The sequence below is a fragment of the Coptis chinensis genome, chromosome 3 (genome assembly GCF_015680905.1).
Source record: "Coptis chinensis isolate HL-2020 chromosome 3, ASM1568090v1, whole genome shotgun sequence".
In the NCBI taxonomy this organism is placed as follows: Eukaryota; Viridiplantae; Streptophyta; class Magnoliopsida; order Ranunculales; family Ranunculaceae; genus Coptis; species Coptis chinensis.
The window spans coordinates 32,828,903-32,848,335 of NC_141458.1; the positions used below are offsets into that span (position 1 = coordinate 32,828,903).

The window sequence follows — 19,433 nt, forward strand, 5'->3', positions numbered from 1 at the left end:
TGGAACTTAGAAACTAGTTCTCTATAAATCCTTGGTTCACTCTAAACTTAAAACCACACCTCTCAGTTTGCACATCTCACTTTTATCTTCACTTCACTTCAGAGCACTTCTGGTACACGGAGCGTGCACACCCCTATTTTGCCTAAAGTTTGAGTGCGCCCACCCCAAAAACACTAGAACTCTCGTCAAGCAAGAGCGCGCACGCCCCTTTCCACAGGCAATTTTGAGTGCGCCCACCCTAAAAATACTGGAACTCTCGTCAAGCAAGAGCGTGCCCACGCCCTTACACAGGCAACCTTGAGCGCGCCCACGCCTTCACCTCCGCAGCCACTTCCAATTCTGATTTTTTGTAGGTTCTTCTGAGGTTGTTTCCAGCAATTCTAGAATGTATTTGTTTGATATGAAGTCTCCTCAAATCATACCAGAGATGTCCTTCGAAGATTTGTTCGCGAGTGATACGTATGGATCTTGGTTCCACGACGTGATTATACAGGAAGGATGGCAGCCTCTAATGGTAAGCCCTGATGAACTATATTCTCCTGCACTTACAAATTATTTTTATGAGCATTGTAAGTTCTTTGAAAGACCGGATGGAGAACAAGTGTTCTCTGTCACCATTGGTGATGAAATAATGGACTTAACCAAGTTCTTGTTGGCTTTTGCTCTTGGACTGTCTATGCCTACTGAAATCCTAAACTCATGGGACTATTAGGTAGATAATATGTATGTCTACAACTATGAGTTTTTGCATGAGACCTATGGGGCAGGGATTTTTTGTGTCGAGGACCAAGGGCAATATAACGTAGCCCTTGGTAGCTTGTCCCTTAACGTGGGCACTGTTATGTTCTTTATAATGCTAAATATCTTAGGGGAATGATGTTTTTCTTCTGTGAATGATGCCACTTGTAACGTCTTACTTGCTCTAGCTACGGGACATATGCTCTATGACCTTCCCAGGACCAGGACCTTAGTTTCTAGTTTAACACGAGCCTATAGTATGAGGCATAAGTATCTTCTTATGCCTATCTTAGTTTGTCGAATCATGTTATGTTTATTTTCAAAGTTTTGTGCCCATTTCACGGATTAGGTTGGGGTTGACATTGTGAGACCCACCAACTGCATTATACACTCTTTCCGTGCAATGACTTGGCCGGGGTGGAGGCTATAACCTAATTGGGTTGCCCTTACACCCCATCCGACCAAGTGGTGCTTAACAGGTTAGCGATTGTAGATGATAAATGGTGTGAGGCCTGGCAAATTATCATGGCATGGCAGGATGCCAAGGAACCTCAATTCTTTATTGAGGAGGAGGAACTCATATAGAGCTGCGTCTATTTTTATTTATCTATATTAGTATGTTCTAAATTTGTTTTGCAAGTGTTCTTCAATTTTCACGCATTTCCATGGTATTCCCTACCCTTCTTATTTTAATACTTTGAGGACAAAGCATGTTCTTGTTTGGGGGTGGCATAGAAACACGTGTAATTTAAGGCACCTATTAGGATATAATACATGTATAATATGCACTAGTTTTCTAGTAAAAAAATAAAAAAATATATAAATAAACAGTCTATGCTATACACTTAGGAATATTTGTATTATTTCTTTTTCTATGATGATAATAGTCTAGATATTTCACGTTAGCTCTTATATTAGAATAATTTTTAGAAATTTAGGTTAATATATAGGTAATAATCATTACATCTTTCTATAAATATATTGCATGAGTATCTATGATTGTTTGGCAGTAAGTTTTTGAAATCTAGGCTAGAGTACTTATTCTATAAATCTTGTGAGAATATATCCTAAAGCCTTATATGAGTGAAATATTTGAGAAATGACACAAGGGAGAAGTAAATTCCGAATATAGAAATCACACGTCCACTTGCTTGATCACTATACCATATCCTAAACGAGAATTTAGGCCCTCTTTGGATCGATATAGCCAAAAATTCAAACCTATATAAAATTATTTTCCGCTAGTCGCCCCTCTGAGCCTTTCTTTAGCCTTTTATAAACCGCAAATCTTTTACCCTTTTACAAAACAAAATAAAAATAAAAATCAGCCTACCCATTTTTGAATAAGTCTGAGAATAGAGATGAAATGAAGAATGGAAAAGAGAAAGACTTGTGAAACCAAGAATTTGTTAGTTGCTTCAAATAAGAAAAGGAAATTTCCATCCAAAGAAAAGAAAATAGAAGAAAAGAAAAGAAAAATAAAATAAAAAGTTAGAACTCCAAAAACAGAATCAAAGGAGTCAGAAGCCAAAAGAAAAAGAAAAAAAAAATGGCTATGGATGGAAACAAAGTGTAGAAGCAAAGTAAGAATAAGGTTTTCTCTAGTTACATAATTATATAAAGACTCTATTATCTCAGACTTGTCCTTTGAATATCCATTTCCTTCTTTCTTAAACCATCTCCTAATCCCCGCAACACCTAATAATAAATACCTCTAGCTCAATTAGGAATAGATTAGTGTGATAGTAAGTAGCAGATGTGTTTGATCGACTTCGGCTTTCTTGTGTGTCATTGAGATTGTAAGGTAAAGTGTGCCTACTGCGCACTAGAGTACAGTGAAACTTGAGTTGAAAAATCAGAGTGTTTTTGTCTTGACATATATGTGAGGACCTACTTAAGGACGTCATTCCAAAGTTTCATAATCGGACCTGTTCTTGTATTTTATAGCATAGTTATTTATATATATGTTTATCTGTAGATGATTGATTATTATGCACGTATTAGCTTAGATTTCGACTTGATTATTCTGTATTTATTGCTAGTGAGATGTATAGATATCTGATAATAAAGTAGGAAACAGTAATTTTATTTCTTAGTCGTTGTAGTATAGATGAAGTTTGTGAGTACCTTCTCTGGAAAACTCTCATGAAGCTATAACTCGTCCACTAGGTAATTCCTATTGGTTTAAGTCCTTATTGCATATGGTCAATGCAATCGCACTCAGTGAAACGAGATTAGTTAGAACTCTATTTTCGGTCACTTATATTAATTTCTCATATTTGTTTGAGGACAAACAAAATGTTGTTTGGGGGTGGTTTGATAAGAGCCCAAAACTGTAGTTTTAACCCCTTAATAATATTACATTTAAACCAATTATGTGTATAATAAATAAGAGTTAGTACTATTTACGTGCTTTTATGTATTTCAGGTATAGGAGACCAATATGTGAAGAAATATGTCACTTTTGCGAGATAAAGGAGAAAAGGTTGGTTGCTAAGAATTTCTATGATTAAAGGCTAAGATTCAAGGAAAAAAAGCCTTTTTAAAGCCCGGTCAAAACTGAAAAGTCAAAGTCAATGTGGGCAGAAATATAATAGAAAAGTCAATAGAATTTCCGCAGGCCGTATCTTTGGACTCAGACCTCATAATTGAACCTATTATATGTCAAAACGACCGGCTCGGAAAGAGCTTTCTAATGGTCTAGTCCTTGATCCAATCAAAAGAGCAGAAGTAGATAAAATGGCTGTTGTAGTAATTTCTAACAGAGAAATCCTTTCTAGACTTAAGTAATTAGGTTTGGGCTTGATTTAAGGGCCCGAAACATGGCTCTAAAGCCCATGCACGAAATTATAAACCTAGCCCTCTCCTATATAAAGAGGACTGAGGCGAAACTCTTACTCTCACCTAGGAACTTAGTTATTATTTAGTTTAGACCTAGGTTTTAATTCATATAGCTCTTTCATTAGTTTTAAGTTAGTTGTTTATTCAATATTTAGTCTTTAATATAGTTTCAATTCTTAAACTCTGTTCCATTAGATTAATAAAATCCAAGTTATTGTTCTTCATTATGTCTTCTACTTATTTCTCCATTAATGATAGTCTAATAAATTTTAGCTAAACCTCCATTAGAGAGGTTTGATGAAGACTTGATGTGTTAGTTAGGATTATTGCTTTTTAAGAGTTTCACTCTGGTAGGTTAGTTGATTCGTCATGAGAATGGGTTGAACTTCCTCACATGCTAATTATTAGTTAGCAGAGATTGCCATGAGTAATTAGAGATCAAACACTTAATCTTTATTGGTTAAGATTGCAATAATCTACACTAGCATATTAGGAATATATACATCAAGTGGAATTGAATCCCCCTAATTCCTTCTCCATATTCACATCTTAGTATTAAATTGCCATTAGTATAATCTAGTTATCATAATTACAATCGCCATATTAGTATAATTTCAATTCATTACTCTCATCCTATTTTGTTAGAATCGTTTAAACCTTGGAAACTTACGTCTAAGAAACTAAGAGTGGAACGAATTCTCTACTCCACATATTACATGATAGACGAGAGTAGATAACTTTGATCATCAAGTAATAAATAGCTTTAGTTTTACTTATTCATAGCATAATAAATAGTTAAGAGTAGGTAAAACTATTGTTTTACGGTTTATCAGTTAGCACTTTTGGTAGATTGATTTTATGATTTCACAACCTTAAAAATACTAATTGTCAATCATTTCATGACTCACGTGTCTTGTGCGTAAGTTTAGAGTAAAGGTGTTCATTCTAAACTTTAAGACTAGGCTGATGTCACAACTGAAAATTTACCCTTTAGAGAACCATATGAGAAGGATGTTTGATCTTTTTATTTTTACTTCCTAAAGATAACTTTATATGTAAGTCAAGGTAATGACAAAACTTTATTTGATTAAATGAGAAAGCTAGAGAGAGCGAGAGAAAAAGGTTGGATTAATCCTACTTAAGTAATCCACCATGTTTTCGCACTTTGCTGAATATCCTCCATTAATTTAGCAGACGGCCAGTTGTGAATCACTAAAGATTGACATGTCTTTTACTTTGAGAGATTTGGCTATTTCCAGCCCTGCTATCAATGCCTCATATTCTGCCTTATTGTTAGATGCATGAAAATCCAACGTAACCGCTGTTTCGAGCCTTTGATTTTTGGGTGTGACTAATACTACTCCAATGCCACATCCTTTACTCCCTGATGATCCATCAACAAACAGTCTCCAACCATTTGTTCCAGCCTATGGATCATCTTCATCAATAATATCCTCAGGCTCTTGCAGCATTGAAAATTCATCTTCTTTCATTCCCCAATTTGCATCTTCACATGTGATGTTAGCACTTTTGCTAGATAGATTTTGTGATTTCACAACCTTAAAAGTACTAATTGTCAATCTTTTCCTTACTTATGTGTCTTGTGCATAAGTTTAGAGTAAGGGTGTTCATTCCAAACCTTAAGACTAGGCTGATGTCACAACTGAAAATTTACCCTTTAGAGAACCATGTGAGAAGGATGTTTGATCTTTTTATTTTTATTTCCTAAAGATAACTTTATATGCAAGTCAAGGTAAATGATGAAACTTTATTTCATTAAATGAGAAAGCTAGAGAGAGAGAAAAAGGTAGATGATTAATCCTACTCATGCAAAGTCTAGCTATGCAATTTTTAGAAAACATGATCACTACCATCTCCAATCCATTTTGGGTTCATAGGCAAACCCGAAAACAGATTTAAGTATCGATCCCTAACAAGATGTACTTATCTCTAAATCCATTAGGCTAGCATAAGGAGTTGAACTGATATTTCATCTCTGAAATATCCCTTCAACTCTTGGTTTCATCCTACACCAACCGGTCAAATATAAGGGTCTGAATTCACTAGGGACTCGTGCGTGCGACTAGCCCCAGTGTCACCTGGGTCGCGCACCTGATCAGCTCCCAAATATGCATTTTATTACCCTTACATTACTGCATTATAGCCCTTCTTATGCATAATGAAAAGATAACTCATATCTTTTATTGTATTTTTCAGGTTACAGAGCAATTCATACCACTTATCATAAAAGTTGCATCTTAGCACCAAAAGGAGCCTTAATTACGCTTATTATGAAGACTCGAAGCTGCTATGAAAAAGTGCTGAAAAAGTCAAAGGTCAAAGTCAAAGATCAAAGGTCAAGAACTCATAACCAAAGAGCTGAAAGTCAAGTCCTCAACTCAGAAGACCAGAGATAGATATCATTAATACAAAAGAAGGCTTTCTCTAAAACCTATCTTGATCAAGAAGAAATCAAAAAGCAAAAGCTTAAAGCAAATGGTGAGGTGTCTAAAATGTAATGGAGAAAGGCAAATCAGTCTTTTGTAAAAATAAGGGTATAAGAACTAAAAGTTAGTGAGAAAGAATACACCTAGACTTATTCTAGTGTCATGTAAGATTTATTTTCTAGTCATTTTCATTCAACTCATTTACTTTTTGTTCTTCAATCAATCAATAAATCATTTATTTGTTGTTCTCCTTTCAATCAATCATTTCAATCAATCATGCCAATCATTTAACAACTTAGTCTTCCAAGTTATTCAATCTAATAGAGTCAAACAATACAAGTTCTAAAACTAAAGAATCTACTTTCCTTCTTTCTAAAACTCCCAACCATTCAAACTCTAAACAATCTATGGTGAACCTCACTTTAAAACACTTTGAAACTCATCACAATACAATAGCTTCAGCACGCGAACTCATCTCGAGCTCCAGGCTCCAAACTTGGTTGATCGTTGTCAGTTTGTGACAGGATGTAAAATGATTCCTAAGTGCTTAAGTAGTGAATTTGGATTGCTATGAGTTGAAAACTTGGTTGAAGTTGTGCAACTTACCAAGAGTTAGAGTTTTCATTGCCTTGGGAAGTTCAAGTGTGCGAGGCGAGTCGTGAATCATACGCTTGCGCACTTTGAATCAACATGGTAATCAACACTTTAATTACGTTTAGCTCTAGTTAATATAGATAATCAATCTAAATTAGTTAATCTATTAGATTAGTATAGTATTAGTTTAGTTTTATGTTTTGGGCCCTTGAAGGCAAAGTTGTTAAATTATCAAAAACCTAACTTGTGGGCTTTTTAAGGACATTTTTATTATAACTTATAACAGGGTAAAGTTTGAAAGATTGGGCTTGATTCTCAGATCACTCGCCAACCGACGTTGCCTTCTCCTCAAGCAGCGTGTAAGCATGACTTGAGAGGTAAATTCTAAACCTCCTCAAAGCCCATGTAAGAGGATACCTTGTGTGTTTGGGCATAACTTAAATCATATAGATGCCACATATCCCTTGATCACAAACCTATCATCACTTCAGCCAGAAGAAGTATGTGCTTTCAATGTACCAAATGCACCATGGAGACAACATCCAAACTTCGCATGGACAAATATTCCACAAAACCAACCACCTCCAGGTTTCAACAAACCACAAAATATATTCAGACAATGACAAGGACAAGGTCCCTATAACAATCAGAACAGAGCATTGGTTCCATCCCAGTTTAACCAGAATTACCAAAACCCACCTATCAACAACCAAAGAGACCTAGTTCCTATTACACCATCAACTATTATCCAAACAGATAAGCCCACCAAAATAATGTTATCTATCATGCAACAACAAACCCAAATCTTAGCATCCATGCAACAATCTCTAAACTTGTTAGCCCAAGACAAAACCCAGAAAGGTGTGTTCCCATGACAAGTTATTCCAAACCCTAAACCAACAAACACAGCTTTTAAAGCAACAAGTGATGTGAACAAAGTTGGAGCCCTAAAAACTCTTTCATGATCATCCTATCTATGAGGATTAAATCCTCTTTTCTGCAATATATTCATTTCCCATTCCATTCCATATTTTGCTTTAAAGGGAATACATCAATAAGGTAACCGGACCCTCCATTTAGAGTGTGTGGTTATAAGTACCACAACCTTAGTCCACGTATATCTCGCATATTCTTTGTAAAGGACCCTTTTTACTCGTTGTTTGAGTAAGTGTGAATCTATGGAGCTAGTATACAATTTTCTTTTTCTTTATTTTACATTTCTTTTTTAAAAAAATAGTTGTTTTCTCTATTCTGTTAATGCTAGATTCTCGATACATCAATAGTTATGTGATTTTCCAAAAAGAAAATAGGCAATGGATTTTACACAGACCAACCCCTAGAATAACATAATCTTGGGGTGATTTGAGATCAGTTTTGCTTACTAAGGGTCGCCTCTATCACCGAGCTATTCACCTGGGTCAAGACATTCCATGTCTTACGCAGTAAATCCCCCAACTCGCATAGCTGAAGCTTTATCTGTCCAGATTGGGTTAGGCACAGAACCGACACGAAAGTTGCCTGAGATTTCCTACTATGGTTTGTTTTTTCAAAAATTAGCATCACAGCTTTTTAGTACGAATATCTTAAAACATCCCTCCATAGTTTTCAAAACTAGAGGATATAAAAATGAAAATTATACCCCCCGGAGTAACCAAAATGATACCAAATTCACGTATAATTTTATCTTCTTATCAAAACCTCTATATGGTTAGAAATATCTTTTTCTTTGAAAAAATATATTAAAATAAAATTGCATTTTTATATTGTGAAAAAAAAAATGAGGCGTCTCCAAACGAGAATTAAACAAATAGAGTAACCCAAAGTGATAATATTCTATGTTTAATTCTATCTTTTGCCTCCACTTCTCTATTTGTCTCGAGAATCTGACGTTAAAAGAATCAAACTTGTACAAAATTTTCAAAAATTATTCCTTTCGTCTTAAAATCTTTCCCCCTTCTCAATCTATCTCTTTCTAAAAACTTTCAAAAAAGTCTTCTATAAAGAACAAAAACCTTCCACCTATCAAGACTAGATGGATCAGTTTCAATGATCATGTGTAAGCACTTTCTAGATAACTACAGCTAAAGATATGGACACATATACTGAAAATCATTCCTAGTGTAGGTAAGAGTTCATACGCACGTAAGAGACGAGCTATGAGAGAAGGCTGGTGCTCGAATTGTCAAACACCAACTTGCCCCGGTCTTCAACCTTATAGTGAAAATTCAGTTTTCAAGGTTTTCATGTGCTAGCCACCTGCTCATCGAGCACAACTGAGGAGAGCAATCCAACCATTTGGTTGGGATTGACTCAAGTTTTCAAAAACTTTAAAGTCTTGGGAATCCGATTTAAAACGATCCACCTTTTTAAAAAAAAATCATTTCTTATTTAAAACCAAAAAAATTAATTAAAATTTTCCTTCTTTTGTTTGTACATATTTTCCTACAGTTTATTTTCGTTTCTTTCCCTCATATATTTTTCATCCACCGTTAGATATGAGTGTACCCTATACCATTGCGTGACATTTTCGATGTTGATCATTTTGGTACCTCACGGGTCAACATCGGACGAGTAACGAAGTGCGAATCGGCTCTTGAAGTTGGCAAGACACTAAAAATATGATCGGAATTACCTGATTTCATTTGGGCTTGGGCCAAAAATTCGTTTTAACTTAAAAGGCACGTGTGAGGCACGTGCCATCAAACCTATTTAACCCACACGACCACCCAACCGTCCATCATCTTCCCCAAACATTTCCAAACCCTAGCCGCCCAAGTCAACTTGCGGCCGCCCCCCTCCAGATCGCGACCGCCTGCCCACCATACATACCACCACTCCAATTTTTCACAGCTTGCTCCATTTTCAACACCCATTCCAACTAAAAAAACTCAATTTTATTAATTTCTACTCCAAATGGCTCGAGTTCTAAAAATCATGTCGGAGCAAAATTTTGAACCCATCTTCAATTTCGATCTATTTGAAGTGCACTTCAAGGCTGAGGTTAGAAGAAAAGGAAAGGAGGCTTTGATTTTGTTGGAAGGTGTGGATTATTTTCCCTCACTCACTCTTTCATTTTATAATCATATGCTTAAAGGGGATGATGACTGCATCACGGTTGTCAAGGATGGTCGCACGCTTGAGCTTACCAAGGAGGTGGTAAGTGAGGTTTTGGGGATCCCTCTGAAGGCTTATGTTCAGACGGGACAATCCCCAGACAACAAGACAATCGATGTGATGATGGCAGAGATGCTTCTCGAGGGGGTGAAAACCCCCAAGTCACACTACACGTTTTAGAGTTTGCTGCGAAGGAATCAGTTGGTAGTATCTCAGTGGACAACCTACAACTGGTTAGGCTCAGCCAAGCCTTCTAACATCAGTAAGGCAATGCTCCATATTCTATGGATTTTCTAGGACTAGAAGAATAGCTTCTGCATCACCACCTTCGTTTGGGAGCAACTCTGCAAACCCAGGAGGTTCACTGCCCCTCTACCAGTGCTGGTCACCAGGATCATGTAGCACTGGGGGTTCGAGGCTACAGATGCTCTAGTGGAGGTCAAGGATGCTACCACAGGTCCTATCTATGCCAACTGCATCCAGAAATTCTGGCATCCACTTGCCGCTAGAGCTGCCGAGCAAGCACGCCCAACCGAGAAAGTGGACTACTTCGCTGAAGGTGTCACTCGATAGTTCACTCAGCCCATGGATGGAATTCACTTCCTCCATGGTGGCTAGAGTATTTTGCACCAGCACATCCACCAGCTCAGGCAAACACAGGGAGTCATTCTAGCAGAACAACATACCCTCACAGAGGAGCAGTAGTCTTTCCAGCAGGAGCAGCGATGTTTCCAACACAGTATCACTGGAACACTACAGAGCATTAGAGATGTGCTCCCACATAGTGATAGACACGCTAGGACCCGACATCAAGGAGAAGGATCTTCTTGACGTCGTGACGACACACGGATTCCGACTAGGCAATTCCCTAATGTCCGTATAGTTTGACGTTTTTCCTTTTATTGTATTTTCTGTTGTTGTTTTATTTTTCTTTATTATGACATTAGTATAATATTAATTCTATATATGCTTATGTTATTTGTTTTCTTGTGGAATGTGGTATATGAGTATAAGGTAATACAAATATATCATGCCAAAATTTTCCATTTTTCTTTTATGCATTTCATATGTTTTCAAAAATACAAAACCAAAAAAAATATTCATAGTAGAATAATTATCCTTAGTACAATAAACCATGTATTTCTCATTTTATATCAAACAATCCACGCCCCAAACTTATTTGGGGGTGGCGTATTTTATCATGAAAAACATAATACATGTGTATTGCCATTTTTGCTCATTTTCTATAGTAATCTCTATTATTATCTCTTCATACTTTGAGGACAAAGTATATTTTTATTTTTTGGGGTGGTATAGTAACATTTTGCAAAAACTATGCATTTTTTATAGTAGATATAATAGTATATTTCTTCCTTTCTAAAAAGTTTTTTGAAAAAGTCCAAAACTATTTCTCTGTTTAGTATTAAAAAGTCTTGTTTCCTTTTTCTAGGATGAATAAAAAGTTTATAAGTCTCATTATAGCAATAGAGTAAGGATTCGTTCTTCGAACTTAGACTAATATACGTACAATAGTTTCTGCATCTTTTCATGAATAACATGCATCAGCATTTGATTGTATATAGCAATGAGTTTCTGGGAGCAAGGTTAGAACAATTAAGTTCCATATCCGGTGAGAATCTAGCTAAAAGCCTCATCTGAATGATTATTGAGTAATGACACAAAGGATGTCCGGATAGAAAGACCACACGTCCACTTGCTTTATCACCACGTCATATCCTAAGAGAGAATTTAGGCCCTTTTTGGATCGATACAGCCAAATAAATGTTAAAAACCCAAAAAGATAGTTTTCCTCTAGTTACCCCTTTTTGAGCCTTCACCATTTTCTAAAAGCCTTTTTATTCTTTGCCATAAATTCCTAACTCGTTACAACATACAATAAAAAACTTACCCAGCTGACAATTTGAGAATTTGATGGATATCAGAAAAATAGAAGAGAAGACCTTGTACAAAAACAGATCAGTCAGTTGCTTCGAAAAGAAAAGAAAGACCCATCAAAAACCAAAACTCTAAAAAAATCGAAGGAGTCAAAAATCGAATCTCCCAAAAGTTCAAAAATTAAAAGGAGATGATATCATAAACAAAAACAAAAAGAAATAAAATCAAAGTTAGAACTCCCAAAATTCAAAATCGTATGGAGTCACAAAGCCAAAGGGCTAAAGAATCACAATCCGGAAACAAAGAACAAAATGATGTTTTTCTCTAGTTACAAGTATTTGGAAGACCCAATTTCTCAACTTATCATATATTTGTTTTTCCCTTCCTTTTTCTTTCTAAACCATCACCCTAGCCCTGCAACTCCTAATAAAAGACATCTAGCTCAATTAGGAATAGGATGGTGTGATAGTAAGTGGCAAGCATGATCAATCGACCCCGGTTTTCTTTGGACGTCATTTGAGTATGTGAGAAATATAAGTGCCCACTGCACTTGAGAGAACGAAACTTGAGTGAATCTATTAGAGAGTTGTGATTGCAACACACCCCTGTGAGAACCCACCTTAAGGACGCTCTCCAAAAGTCTCGAAAACGACTCTGCTTTTGCATTTCATTGCTCATATTTTGCGCATTTATCTTTAGTTGATTAAATTACTGTACATATGTTATTCTAAGTTCAAAGGAGCTTGTCCTTATTCCCCGCTAATGAGATGTATAGACTTCTGAGAATAAATAAGGAAATAAGACTGTACTAAATAGAAGAAGTTTGTGAGTACCCTCACTGGAAAACTCTCACGAGGCTTAAAACTCGTCTACTAGGGAATTCCTAATGGTTTAAGGCCTTGTTATATATGGTCAATGCAATCGCACTCCGCAAAACGAGATAAGTATAACTTATAATAAATCACTCATTTGTGATCTTAGTTTTTCTCTCATCCTTGCTTGAGGACAAGCAAAATACTATTTGGGGGTGGTGATCAGCTCCCAAATGTGCATTTTATTACCCTTACATTACTACATTATAGCCCTTCTTATGCATAATGAAAAGACAACTCATAGTTTTTATTGCCTTTTTTAGGTTACAGAGCAATTCATATCACTTATAATAAAAGATGCATCTTAGCACCAAAAGAAGTCTTAATTACGTTTATTATGAAAACTCGAAGCTGCTATAAAAAAGTGCTGAAAAAGTCAAAGTTAAAGTAAAAAAGCAAAGGTCAAGGACTCATAACCAAAGAGCTGAAAGTCAAGTCCTCAACTCAAAAGACCAGAGATAGATGTCCTTACACTACTACAGAAAAACTCATTAACCACTGTTATATACAGTGGTAAACACCTTTTAACCACTGTTTCTAAACCGTGGTATCAGCTGGGGTGGCAAATAGTTCTAGCAAAACCGTGGTATTAAGTGCCCCTTCTTTATCACGATTTCAGAACAAACCGTGGTATTATATTTTCGAAAACTGTGGTTAATATTTTGCATGATGGGCTATTTGTAATGCAAATCGTGGCTTATATAGTCTTCTTATACCACTGTTCTTGCAAAACCATGGTATATAGTATATGTTTTTTTTAAAATAAATGAAATTAAACCTCATTTAATTCAATAATCAAAACACCACCTGATTAACAACCTGCAAAATAGATTTTGAGCCCATTTTCCATCTTGTTCAATTTTGAACATTCCACATCCAACTTAAAAGTAAAACATAGGGCAACTAACAAGAAAGAAAAGAATTAATTGACATCTACCAAGCATGAAATATAATTGTAGACTAAAATTTCAAATTATTTCAAGTACAATAAGAAAATAACCTTTCAAATCTACGTGTTCCAGCTTGTACAAATTAAAATAGTAATCTAATTGATTATGCTAATAATCTAGTCATTCAGTTTGTGCAAGAATTGTCATCCCTTGTTGAGCATTCACCTGCAACAATAAACAAATGTTAAGATTTTGTGTATATACATGTATTCCTAGAGCTAGTTTCAAGTTGATTTTAGTTGTTCTTGTGGAATAAAATGTGTAAGTTAAGTGGAAAGAAAGCAGAGTCCAAACCTAAATAGAAGGGGGTTCCAAAAATAGCGGCTAAGATGCAAAGTTATCCTCAACTGGCTCAAACTGTCCATTTTTGCTGGATGAATTGAACTTGATAATATGAAGTCAAACAACATCAAACTCATCTTGTGTATATGTATCTTTACGGGCTAAATTTGTCATCTAGATGAGTCAAAAATCAAGATAGGATGTTAAGTTAATGACAATCAAAACCCATCCAATGTCCACTGCAAAGAAGAAATAAAATTTTTAACCCTATACAACAACCCTAGCACATGGTTATTGTTTAAGCCTAGTAGATGGCAAGGGATGGTGCTACTAGTGACAAAATTTTGATCAACAATTCTCACCAGGCATGGTTATTTTTTAAGCCTAGTACATTCTTGATGTTTGGGGCATGAGCTTCAGTACTTCTTGCTCCACCCAAACACAAGCCATTACTTGGCTTGCACTTGATATGATTTTTAAATTAGCAAGCAAAAAGAAACTACACTCCACATTAAATTAACTTAATATAACTTTTTAACTTAACAAGCAAAAATAAATGATTAATTTAAAAACTCGTGTAGTCATGTGTACAACCAATATCCTTACCCTGGGTTGCAAGGGATGAGAACAACTTTTTTTCCGTTTGCATTCCGCTGACTTTCTATAATAGTTTGACTGTTCCCAGTCCCATCAGCTTCTGCAAAAGATATATGATTGACAAATCCAACGATATCACAACAGCTAGCAAATTCATGATAAAGAATTATGAAAATAGAGTACAATAACTACTTTAATAGTGCTGGAAATACATACCAAGTTACTGAAAATATTATAGATTGACGAATACAGAAAACTCAACTTTTGGTCTAGCCACTTAAAACTATGGTCTCAATAGGCAATGATACCCACACCAGCATCTCAAAACTATTTGGATTTAATCAAGTGAGATAAGACCATACATCCCCACATACTAGGAGAATATCCAGCTAAGTTGCAATAGTACAAGAACCCAAAAACAATATATAATTAATTGTTTAAAGAAAACCCATAAGTAGGATGATGCCAAGAGATGTACAGGGAATAATATCTTCCTTACTCCCAAGGTTCACTCACTACACCTTTGAGTCTCCATCCAACAGGACTCCCAATTTAATGGCTGTCAAAGTCTTGAAGCCAACAATAGCTTTGCAAACACTTAACATGTCCTAATCTATATATCACCAATGAATTTCAGTAACCAATAATTATTGCAAGAATTATAACTTATCACCCCTCCTTCCTCCAGCTCATGTTGACAAAAAAATATATGGAAGTACATAACATAGCTACGCTGCATCCTAAATTGAAGAAAACATACACCATAAAAATCTAATAATAATTCAATTCATACCTTAAATTCATCCACTTCACCGGACCTTTACATCTTTTTCCTTCAAGTCTTTATATTGTCATGACCGCACTTCAAAGTAAGATCAATGTGTAAAGCTTAATTAAATGCAAGTAAAAGATAAGCATGTAACGGATTATTGCATATACATACACACCCATGACTCACCTGTTAAAATAGATATTCATATCATTATATGGTAGATTATGTTTCAAATCCAACCAATTAAAAGCCATCCGCAATAAATTGATGACAATCAAAACCCAATGTCCATTTCAAATGTGCTCTACCTCAAAGGCAAAAAAAAGGGCAATTCTTGTACTTTTCAAAGGCAAAGGGTTTCTACTGATCCTATCTAATTCCTATACTTTTCAAAACTCAAAAGTACAACAAACCCATCACATAAGTAGGAAGCATCAATTACATTCTAAGTAGCTTATACAGACTAGTCAAAGTAAGCAACATTGAACTTGTTCAATTAAGGGCTATGGCCTCATTGTTCAAATCTAATGTTTAGGGAAGAATTGTGTTAGTAAAGCCTCCACTGCATAATCTTTGCATCACCAAACACAAAACCAACATTGAGTCTAAACAATTGATGGGTATCCATTATCTTGTTTCCACATCAGATTAAAAATGGGTCTAGACTCATTACCAAATGGCATAATCCAGCAAATCTTATAGTGCTAGTTATCATACAAATCCAATGTTGAATTCAAGTACCTTGCTTATCTTCTACTCTTTAGTACCCACATGACAACTTTAACATCCATTGCTTTTGTAGGGGAGTTTTCGAGTATCCCCTGATCTTCCTCTGTGCCTTGTGATCTAGAAGCTTTGACTGAGTAGAGAAGGGATGAGATGATTGTGAGTTTAGGGCTTAATCGCCTAGCGGCCGCCTACATATCTCCTTGTTTATTTAGGAGAATCAAACTCTATTTTGCGTAGTTCCTAAGAGCGAATCCTTCTGGTTTATATAGGAAGAGCTACGAGAGTCCTAGGTTAGGACTGTCCTCACCGCTTGTGAGTTCCCTTCCATTTTTGGACTCTACCTTCCTATTAGGATTCCTCTCCTTATAGAAGTCTAAATCTAGACCATATCTTATGAGAGGTAAGTTTCCTTGTTAATCATAATGTCCCACCGTGTATGGGAAGATTATATCTAAAAGATAACTCCTAAGATATGTCATCATGATTCCTTCCTTATCATCAGATATTACTGATAAGAGCCCAAAACTGTAGTTTTAACCCCTTAATAATACTACTTTTAGACCAATTATGTGAGTAATAAATAAGAGTTAATGCTAATTACGTGCTTTTATGTATTTCAGGCATGAAACTCAATTATGTGCAGAAATGTGCCACTTTGGCGATATAAAGGAACAAAGGGTTGGTTGCTAAGAAGTTCTGTGATAAAGGCCAAGATTCAAGGAGACAAAGCCTTTATAAATCCCGGTCAAAAGCTGAAAAGTCAACACGGGCAGAAACAGTGCACAAGTCAGCAAAACTTCCGAAGACCATATCTTTGGACTCAGGCCTCAGATTTGGGCCTACCTTACGTCAAAACGACCGGCTCGAAAAGAGCTTACCAATGGCCCAAGCCTTAACCCAATCAGAGGAGCAAAAGTGGACGAAAAGTTTGCTGAAGTCAAAGCCAGTTGAAACGGGCTCTATGGACTGAAGAAATTGGGCTTTGGGCTCGATTTTCTGGCCCAAAACATGGTTCCTCAGCCCATGCACAAAATTGTGGATCTGGTCTTCTCCTTTAAATAAAACAAGACTTAGCTCTTAAGAAAGGGAGAGTTAGATAGCTTAGAATAGAAAGTAGCCATTAGAATAGCTTGTAGATCTAGTTTTTTTAAATTTCAATTAGTAATTAATTAGTTTCATTCCATGTTTTAGATTAATTATTTGAATCATTGTTTTTCATTCATTAGATAAATAAAATAGTAGTTCTTGTTAATTTCGATTTTGTCATTTAAATTTGTTTAGATCTAATTTCAATTATTGTTTGTTATTTATTTCCTAGTTATTAATTTGGATTTCAATTCTTGAGTAGTTAAATTAGTAAAGTTCAAATTTTTTTATTATGTCTAGTTTTAATTCAATTGGAAATGATAGTTTGATGAATCAAGGCTAAACCTCCATTAGAGGGGTTTGGTGAAGCCTTGATGAAAACTTGATTGTGTAGCGTAGAATCGTTGTAAAAGTCTATTCCACTCTAGAAAGAAGTTGATTCACCATGAGAATGGGTGGACTTCCTCACATGCTAGTTATGAATTGGTAGAAATACAATGTATAATTAGGGATTAGAACGACCACTTCTTACCGTGAGAACGTAAGAATTGGATTACAACCATCTACACTAGTCTCTTAAGTTGGATTCGAAGTAGATTCAATTCCCCCCTAATTCTTATTCTATATTCAAGCCTTAGTATTCCGTAGCATTTCGTAGTGGAGTTATTCATATCTTGTTAGTTAAATTTGCATCGTAGTATAATTCGTAATTCTCTCATTAACTTTGGTAGGATTGATAGTCGTAGGAAACTTGAATGCTAAAGAACTAGGAGTGGAATGAATCTTCCATTCCATCTCTACTTCAATAGATTCGAGAGTAGAAAACAAATATCTTTGATAAGTCTAGTATAAGCCACAGTTTGCAGTTTTACTTTCGTTTAGAGTTTCATCGCTTTATTCATTAGTAAAACTATTTTTTTTACCATTATCAAATGGCGACGCTGCCATCTTAGTTGCCTTTAGCATTGTTTTCTTTAGAATTGTTAATTTTCCAAAGTCCTATAACCCACCCACCCTTGTTTGATTCTCACTGTGGTTGTCTGTTTCAGCACTGAAATTTTCCTCGAAAAAATTACTCGGAGCGCGACCCACTGGGCAAAGCCAAATTGAGCACCCTGCTTCCAAACTGGAATTCCATCTTTTTGGTGAGTGCGACTGCGCCCTGCCAAAGGCAAAACACGAAGCGCCCAGCGCCCACACTGGAATTCCACTTTTTGCCCGAAAGTCGCGACTGCGCCCTACCAAGGCTAACTTGAGCGACGACCGCCCTGCACACTGGAACTCCAAATTTTAACCTAAGCGACGACGACAAAATGACCCTAGGCCTATTCTCGAGTAGCGACCAGCCCTCTCGGCTGAAACTGCCCGATTTCCACATGTTTGATTCAAACTTCCATTTCTTCAAGATTTTCATTGTTCTAACTTGTTATATACACTGAGCACGCGTAAACAAGACGATATTCATAACTGAAGCAAGGAGGCTTTCAGGTACTCTTTTATTCCACACCTCGCATCTTCTGTTAGAGATTCATACTAGCATATCAGGATTGTTTGGAGTGTTGTTGTGTTTCATTAAGATTGGTCTTAGCCTTGCATGAGATTAAGGTCAGGCCGAAGAAAAACGCCTAACGTAATTAACCGACAACGGCAACAAACACGTCTTTCTAGTATACCATCGACTACACCTCTAACTAATATACCACACACACCACCTAAAATAATGGCTGAAGAAAGAGAGTCTCCTCTCTCGGACTTTTACAAAGCCTTGAACGATAGCCCTAAATCTTGCATCGTTCTATCAGACCTAGTGGGGGATTTCCGAATCCCCCCAAATATATTTAATTTGTTACCCGTTTCTCATGGGTTAGACCATGAAAAACCTTATCAGCACATGCATAGGGTTGACCAAGTCATTACTACATTCCCCCATCCTATGGTAGGTGCTGAACAAATTAAACTGAGGGTATTTCCCTTCACCTAAGCCGATAAGGCGTCTTGGTTAATTGCCCAAGTGCCTAATTCTGTGGACTCATGGGCTAAACTTGTTCAACTATTCATGGAACATTTTTACCCACCACTAAAGACCGATGAAATGTTTTTCAAGATTCATTTCTTTCGACAGAATCCTCATGAATCATTTTCAGAGGCTTGGAATTGTTTCACCGATTTACTTATAGAGTGTCCACATCATAACCTCGCGAAAGACACATTAGTTCGTGCCTTTTTTAAGGGACTTCTACACCACCATAAAGAAGTCCTTGACATAATGAATGGGGGTAGTTTCTTAAGTAAAGGAGCCTCAGAGGCTTATAAATTTTTAGAAGATCAAACTAAGCGTAATAATAACTGGGGGGTAGTGATGATATCTCCCGTTCCACTAGTTCTTCTACAACAGTTAAAGCCGCCAGTATGTTTGAGATGAAACCCGATCCGAAGCTGAAAAATTTAATCGAATCTCTAACTAAAAAGGTAGAGGCTATTTCTGTTCAACAAACGCCGATCCCCATCTTGAATG

At 36.2% G+C, this 19,433-nt stretch overlaps 1 non-coding gene across 1 annotated transcript; it reads right to left on the minus strand.

The window, feature by feature from the left end:
* Positions 1-19,010: 19,010 nt before the first annotated feature.
* LOC147509241 (small nucleolar RNA R71) lies at positions 19,011-19,114 on the minus strand. Its single transcript, XR_015219669.1, has one exon. It is a non-coding gene; the product is annotated as a small nucleolar RNA R71 (small nucleolar RNA).
* Positions 19,115-19,433: the final 319 nt, after the last annotated feature.